This window comes from Etheostoma spectabile, chromosome 14, assembly GCF_008692095.1.
Source record: "Etheostoma spectabile isolate EspeVRDwgs_2016 chromosome 14, UIUC_Espe_1.0, whole genome shotgun sequence".
NCBI lineage: Eukaryota > Metazoa > Chordata > Actinopteri > Perciformes > Percidae > Etheostoma > Etheostoma spectabile.
The window spans coordinates 6,172,200-6,179,525 of NC_045746.1; the positions used below are offsets into that span (position 1 = coordinate 6,172,200).

At 39.0% G+C, this 7,326-nt stretch overlaps 1 long non-coding RNA gene across 1 annotated transcript in view; it reads right to left on the reverse strand.

The window, feature by feature from the left end:
• Positions 1-3,021: 3,021 nt before the first annotated feature.
• LOC116702141 (uncharacterized) overlaps positions 3,022-7,326 on the reverse strand; it is an 18,022-nt gene continuing 13,717 nt past the window's right edge. The window contains exon 3 of the long non-coding RNA XR_004335074.1: positions 3,022-3,109. This is a non-coding gene — a long non-coding RNA (uncharacterized LOC116702141). The remainder of the gene's footprint in view (positions 3,110-7,326) is intronic.

Sequence of the window (7,326 nt, forward strand, 5' to 3'; positions counted from 1 at the left end):
AAGTTAGTGTTACGTAGTGTTGAAAAAGTGATGAAAAAAGTGACCAACATTGAAAAAAAAGCATAAGTGTTGAAAAAAGGTACATAAGCGTAACAAAAGCATTAACAGAAGTGTTGATTTTTGGGAAGACAACGCAAGGGTTAAAGGCAGTGGTCAATGTGTGATAACATGTAGCGCAGGTAGTGATCATACCATACTTGCTGCTTTAAGTTACTCATACCTTCACTCAAATGTACTCAGTAGGTTAAGGGAGAGTTCATCACACCGCTCCAGGCTGGGGAGCCTGGAACCCTTCCCAGGCCCAGGCAGACAGTCAGCTGGGGGTCCCACAGCTTCCGCTACATAGCAAAATTCGACCAGCGTCCAGCATTCCACTCTCAACGTTTTTGTGCAAAAACAAATATTTTGAAGTCACACAGAATCATTTTTAGACTTTTACTCACGTTGCTCAGTCCCAACCGGGGCCCTAAAGAGATTTTTCACCGAATTGTGTCTTGTTAAAAAAATAAAAATTAAGAAAATATATCAATAAAAGATTTCAGTTATTTACATAACCAAGGTTGTGTTTGGAGATGTAAAGGTTGGTCACAGGTTTGGTTTTTAATAGTGCTGTCAAACGATTCAAACATTTAATCGAGATTAATCGCATTAATGTCATAGTCAACTTGCAAATAATGGAACATTTTTATCAATTCTAAATGTCCTTTGATTTATTTTTGCCCCATTATTTTTTCTAATTTGAATGCTCTTATCATCAAGGCAAAGTGGATCGGCTTTCTTTGTGCAAATGTTTATTTATTGAAAAAAACATTGGCATATAGCCTACTGTAGTGTTCAGTTTCACACATTCTCAAAACACATCAACCATCAATGTGATTCCTGGCATTAGAAAGTTAGCAAACTACTGTATTTTACTGTATGGCAGGTTTGTCGTGCTCTTCTGTATTCATGAATGTATCCAAATTGCTTATTTGGAAAAACGACACTGTATGAAACCATTTATACTGTAAGTATAAGGAGATGGTACGGAGGGATGGGGGAGCCTGTTAAGCTGTGGCTGCTATCACGTATGCTGTTCCTATTAATTGGCAATCAGTGTTACTGATGTTATTGATGTTACAATGGGACTTCATGTAACTGATTTCTCCTTCAATCTTCTTCCTTCATTCAGCACTCATTATTGTACCTTTGTAGTTTGCCTTGCATTATTGGTGTTAACTATTTTGTCATTTTTATATTTGCTGCAGTACTGCTTAACACGGTATACTGAGAAGCCTTTGTGAATATAAATAAGTGTACATTTGTGTAAGATGTCACTGTGTTGTATAACCTCTGACTGCAGTTCAGTGTGGAAGGCAACTGTGCGGATCATACTTCACTCTAAAATGGCTCTTTTGCATCGTTAAAATATGACTTTCTAAGCTTCTTTTGGTGAATCTGTTGTAAACAATATGTATAAAGTAGCAGCTGTGTTTCAAGCCTAACTCAAATTGTTGTAAAAAAAAAAAAATGAATAAAAGAAAATGAAGCTGAGGGGAACTGGCATCAGCCCCTTTTTCTCAAAAGCCTCTATTTTGGTTTCTTGGAAACCAGAGGAAATTGGATAGCATAATATTTGCTTGAAAAATATCGGGATAATAATGAAATAATTCATCTTGCATGACCATGATTCAATTTGAATTGCAGAGAGTGCTTCAAAATAGGTCTTCAGGACATTGGACTGCAAACTGCATTTCCACTAGCCACAACACAAGAGATAGCTCAAGGCTGCTCAGAGTCCCAGAGTGTGCTATCCACCGCTATGAGAAAATTAAACATCCAACTCTGCATCTCAGTCGCCATGGAGAACCGCAGCACCACAGCCACACTGTGCTCCAGTGAATAAGCTGACGAGTTTCAATTTAATTACGGAGGTTTCCTTCACAGGCAGCCACATATCAATTATCCTTATTGCTCCATCCACAACAACAGAGAAGAATCCATGGAGATTAACCAAGGGCTGGCCACAAGAACCATGGGAAATGCTCCCTTATGTGATATTCATCATAATTCAGTCGTTTATAATATGCAGATACTGTGCTGCTGCGGCTGTCATAACTCCCAAGATTCTCAACAATCGTGTCTTGTAGAAATGATAGAGTACTTATTTGAAATTTGAGAATACATACAGTATGTCAGACAAAAGTAATGCCACCCGAATTACATTACATTTGTCACGTTAACTGTTTTAATAAATGAAGTCACAATATTTGAATGCATCAAAAAGATTTAAACTGATAATGTATTTCATTTGCTTTCCAAACAATTTCCACTTATAGCGAATGAGCATGATGGATGTTTTCTATGGTTATGTTTGTCAAATATTGAAGGAGACCATAGCAAACTGAGTCCGTATTTTTTAATCGGCATTTGAGACATTTAGAAGAAAAAAATGCAGTGTATACACTTGTTGATCCAATTTACACTCCAAACCTTTTGTCTGTCATAATACACAAATCTGTCTTTCCATCTGTTTAATTGAAAGTTAAAAATAATCCCTCAAAATGTTCTCAATTCTCAAAATAATAATGGGGTATTGAGTGCTTTTTCACAAGCACTTGAGGTTGAGCTGAGACAAGTAACTGTGAGACAGTAAGAGGGTAGAGAACAAGGCTAATGGAAAATGGATGAAGAGAGGGTCCTTGAGTCAAAACGCCTTTCTTCATTTATTAGCTACAGGTGATCTTCAGTGAAAATACTGCGATCAGAACAAGAGGTCGATAATATGCAGTTGGGATGACATCATGCCCTTTTCATACCTAGAGAGATTCTAAAGAATGGACGCGGAAAGACAAAAGAGAGCAGTATCCACACAAAAAAAAGAGTAGTTAGAGGATTGAGGAGTGCAAAGGGTGATGAATAATGTATGTCCAATGAATATGTGGAGAATAGGAATGCAGTTTAACATTGAACACTGATTCAGACTGGGTCTATTAGCTACTTCCTCATATCACAGCTATATATTTTACAGCCTTCTTCAAAAAAAACTCAGCAAAAAAAAAAAAAACTTTTTCAGGACTATTTTAAAGATACTTTTGTAAAAATCTAAACCACTTTAGAGCTCTTCAGTCTTCATCATTAAGGCCACAATCATAAGAAAATTAGCAAAGTAATAAAGACCTTTCTACTGAATCTGAAAAGCATCAAAAGAAAGACGCCCAGGGTCCCTGTTAATTTGTGTGAAGGTGATTTAGGCATGGTGCAGGGAGGCATGAGGACAGCAGATGTGGCCAGGGCAATAAATAACAATGTCCCTACTGTGAGACGCCTAAGACAGCGCTACAGGGAGACAGGAAGCACAGTTGATTGTCCTTGCAGTGGCAGACCACGTGTAACCATCCAAATATCACACCTGCGGGACGGGTACAGGATGGCAACAATAACCGCAAGAACTGGCCAGTCTGGTGGAGGTCAGGAGGAGGAGATGCACTGCAGTACTGATGCTGCGTTCCAGACACAGCTTTTATCTCGTAAATTACGACTTCAAGTCATGACTCGGTAGCGCTCCAGGCAAAGTCCCTACAAACCCTTCTAGCTAGCGTTAGCTAGTGGCTACCTAACGTTGACGTTAGCTACCGCTAGCTGATAATGGGGATTTCAAGTCGGCGACATATTTTGGGCTTCATTTTATAAACATAACCTGTAGTAGTACACAATCGTATGTGTATTTTTTTGATTACAATGTGTGGAATTACTTTACGTTGCCTTTTTATACTATTTCTCACGGCGTCTGTACAGCATCAACAGGGGTCGCAATTATTGTTTATGTGTGTGATGTCAAAACTGTAACAGGGAGTACAACGATCTTGTACGAATTCACGAGTAGTAATTTATGGGTTTGACTGCCGTTCCAGGGCACTTTCACGGGTAGAAGGTTGTGAAAACACGAGGTTGCGTGGAACGCAGCATTTTTGCAGCTGGTTGCCACACTAATTACTGAGGGATACTTTGGATTTGGACCCCCTCGCCCCGCTTTGTTCAGGTACACATTATTGCATTTCAGTTAGTCACATGTCCGTTAAAAATCTTCTCGGTTGTTAAATCCTTTTATGTTCATAACAATATTTGCATATGTTAAGTTTACTTAACCCTTGTGTTGTCTTCCCGTCAACCATGAAAAAAGTTATCGCTTTTTCTGACATTTTTCAATGTTGTGGGTGCTTTTTTAAATGTTTTTTTCCAAAGTTATTTGATATTTCTAATGTTGACATTTTCAGCTCATTTCAAAGGCCCATTTTTTTGTGATGAAAAAAACTGAAATAGAGTCAAATTTGACCCGAGGACAACACAAGGGTTAAAAATATGAAAGCAGTTGAAAGTGAAGTTGAAGAATGTGAAGTTTTTTGCTGAGTATACATTTACCACAGGATATAGAGAGTAACAAATACAACACAAGAGCAGCAGGGCAACCTGCACAGAGATAAGTAGAGAAAAGTAGGAAGAGTTGCTGGAGTTGGGGGAGATACACTTATGTTGGTGACGGTTGAAGGTTGATGGCAGTGTCATCCTCCTCCTCCTCATCATACCGTTTCTTATAACCATTGCCATGGACCATAAATCTCAACCTCACTCCCAAGGTTGCTTCATCAGAACTCTTCCTGTATCTGAACTATCTGCCCGACCATGTATTTGTAAAATCCCAGGGTTAGACTTTATATATTCTCTTATGTTTAATTCAAACTTTTATTTTATGTAGCCTGAACACTAAGCCAGTGTTTCTCAGTCCACATAGTTGATTCAATACTTGAACCCTCCACAAAGCCGTCGGCTTCCAAACCAATCAGTACTTGTCAACACCACTGAATTGCAAAAAAACAAATCTATAGTCTGACCGAATATGAGAGCTTTTATAAGTTTCACCCAGAGGGGGACAAAAGAAGGCTTAAACCACATTGCATTTTAATTAGAAACTGATTCTACTAGGTCACACACACACACTTGTTACAAATTTCTCTTGTGTGTGCACTGCTTGTTTTCTAACAAGAGAGCACAGGAAATGTTCTTTACAAAGCAGATTTGTATGTTGTAGCTGGGAAAGAAAAAAGAAAACATACTGTATAATTCAATTTCAGTTGGACATAAATACATTTGGATTATGAAAGATGTCCCAAACACTGTATATGTTACTCTATACTGGATACATATCCTGTGTGCCTCCAGGAAATGAATAAAGGAAATTGCTGCTACATACCATATCTAAACTTTTAAATGACTGCTCATCATCATCCTACTTCCCTTGTCATGGGCTCATCTGAAGTTGACTACAGAAAGCCAGTCCACATCCAGCAAAAACCTCCGCTAGCAGAACGTGAATGCCTGACTGAAGATTGCTTTAATCCACGGAGCTAACCTCTGACGAAGGACTGAAAAGGAAGGAAGAATCGGCCTCATCCTTTAGTAGTCTGCATGTGGACATAATGTCAGGGCTTACATTTAGTTGCCCACCATCTCGGACCATACAGGGTGCTACAATGGCCAGTGTGTGGCTGTTGATGCTGGTGTAGAGGCGGCTTTCACACACTGCACGAGTGGCGCTGTGGATGCTGGGACAAAAGAAGCTCAGCAGCTCACTGTCCGAGACGAAACCTCAACACTTCTCTACCTCTCCACACCTGAGGTGGCCTAATCATGGACTCAGCTGGTGAGTCAGTGGCGTCAGGTATAGGTATCATTCATTCACTTTATTCTATTTTAGACTATATTATTAGTAGGTCTGGGACGATATGCTTTTGTACCAATTTGATTCTTTCATGATACATGGGTGCCAACTTTTCATTTATTGCAATTCAAGTATTTTGATTCTGTAGTACTGATTATTGCGCTTTTCTTTTCCTTCTTTGACAAAAAAGATGAATAATACACTTTGAGACAATACACCACGACATATTTCTAAAAACAAATTGTTTTCTAAGAAGAATGAACATGTCAGTCGGTCAGTCTGACATTTATTTCATTTGTAAAGAACATGACATGCATTTTCTGAATTTTTCTGCATTCCCTCTGTTTTGCTGGAAACGGATATGATGTATTTGCCAGTACCGTATAAACTAATATTTTTAGGTCAATCATTTGTAAAAATAAAAAAATATTGATCCTGGGGGAAAATCACAATATATGAGATTTGATTTTTTCCCACCCCTTATTAGTAAATAAGTAAATTGTGTTATTTCCTCACTTTTAAATTATAAAGAGAATACAAGAAATAAAATGGCTGTTATTTGTCTTTCCTGGCAACAATATAGATAGAATGCCTTTATTGTCATTTTGCACAAGTACACAGTACCTGTGCAATGAGATTGAAGCAACATCTATTGTATACAATTACATGGACCATTGCTAATTCTCCCATACGTTTATTGTGCTGCAACGTTTTGACCCTGCTGGATCTTCTTCAGGCAAATGGACTCCAAATCTAATTTCCTCCCAAACATTAATGACATTCAATCATAATTGAAGTTAATGATTGTGCATACATGATGTATAGTTATACTAGCATTATGGATGCATTGTGCGCACACACGCACACGCACACACGCACACGCGCACACACACGCACACGCACGCACACGCGCACACACACACACACACACACACACACACACCCACCACACACACACACAACAAGAGAGAGAGAGAGAGAGAGAGAGTCCTTCCTGGGGCTCCACCTATGCGAGCCAAAGACAGTTCCGTATATGGTACGTCCAAAAAAATAAAGGATCCATGTACGAATGGAAAAGTCATGAGGTGGCTTCCAACGGTTGCAATCATTCTCTTAGCAGCCGTAAGCCAGGAAAACACAGCGCGTTTCTGAGCTTTTGATAGCTGAAAGTCTGACAGGTCATTCAGAATCAAAACATTGACATTAACAGGTACAGTAACATTAAACTAGTCAGACATTTTGAATGCAATATTGTTCCAGAACAGGAGAGCACTCCCAGAACATGTAAAGATGTGTACAGTACCTTGAGCTTTAATTTGGCAGTTTATGCATAAAGGGATGTTAATTATTTTCATGTGGTGCATTTTCACAGGCGTGAGATATGTCCAATGAATTAAATTGTAGTGAATCTGCTGACGGTCTTGATTGCGAGATACTACTGGAATGTTAGACCATACATTATACCAGTCCAGAGCATGCCCAGTTCCTCTCAAAAGGACGGGCAGAGCAGCCAGATATCACCAAGAACTGATAAAGCCTGGATACCATACCACAGATTATAGGCTGCACAGTAAATAACTTCCGGATAGGATGAATGGGCAAAGGCCTCTGCTAAGCAACACCATATG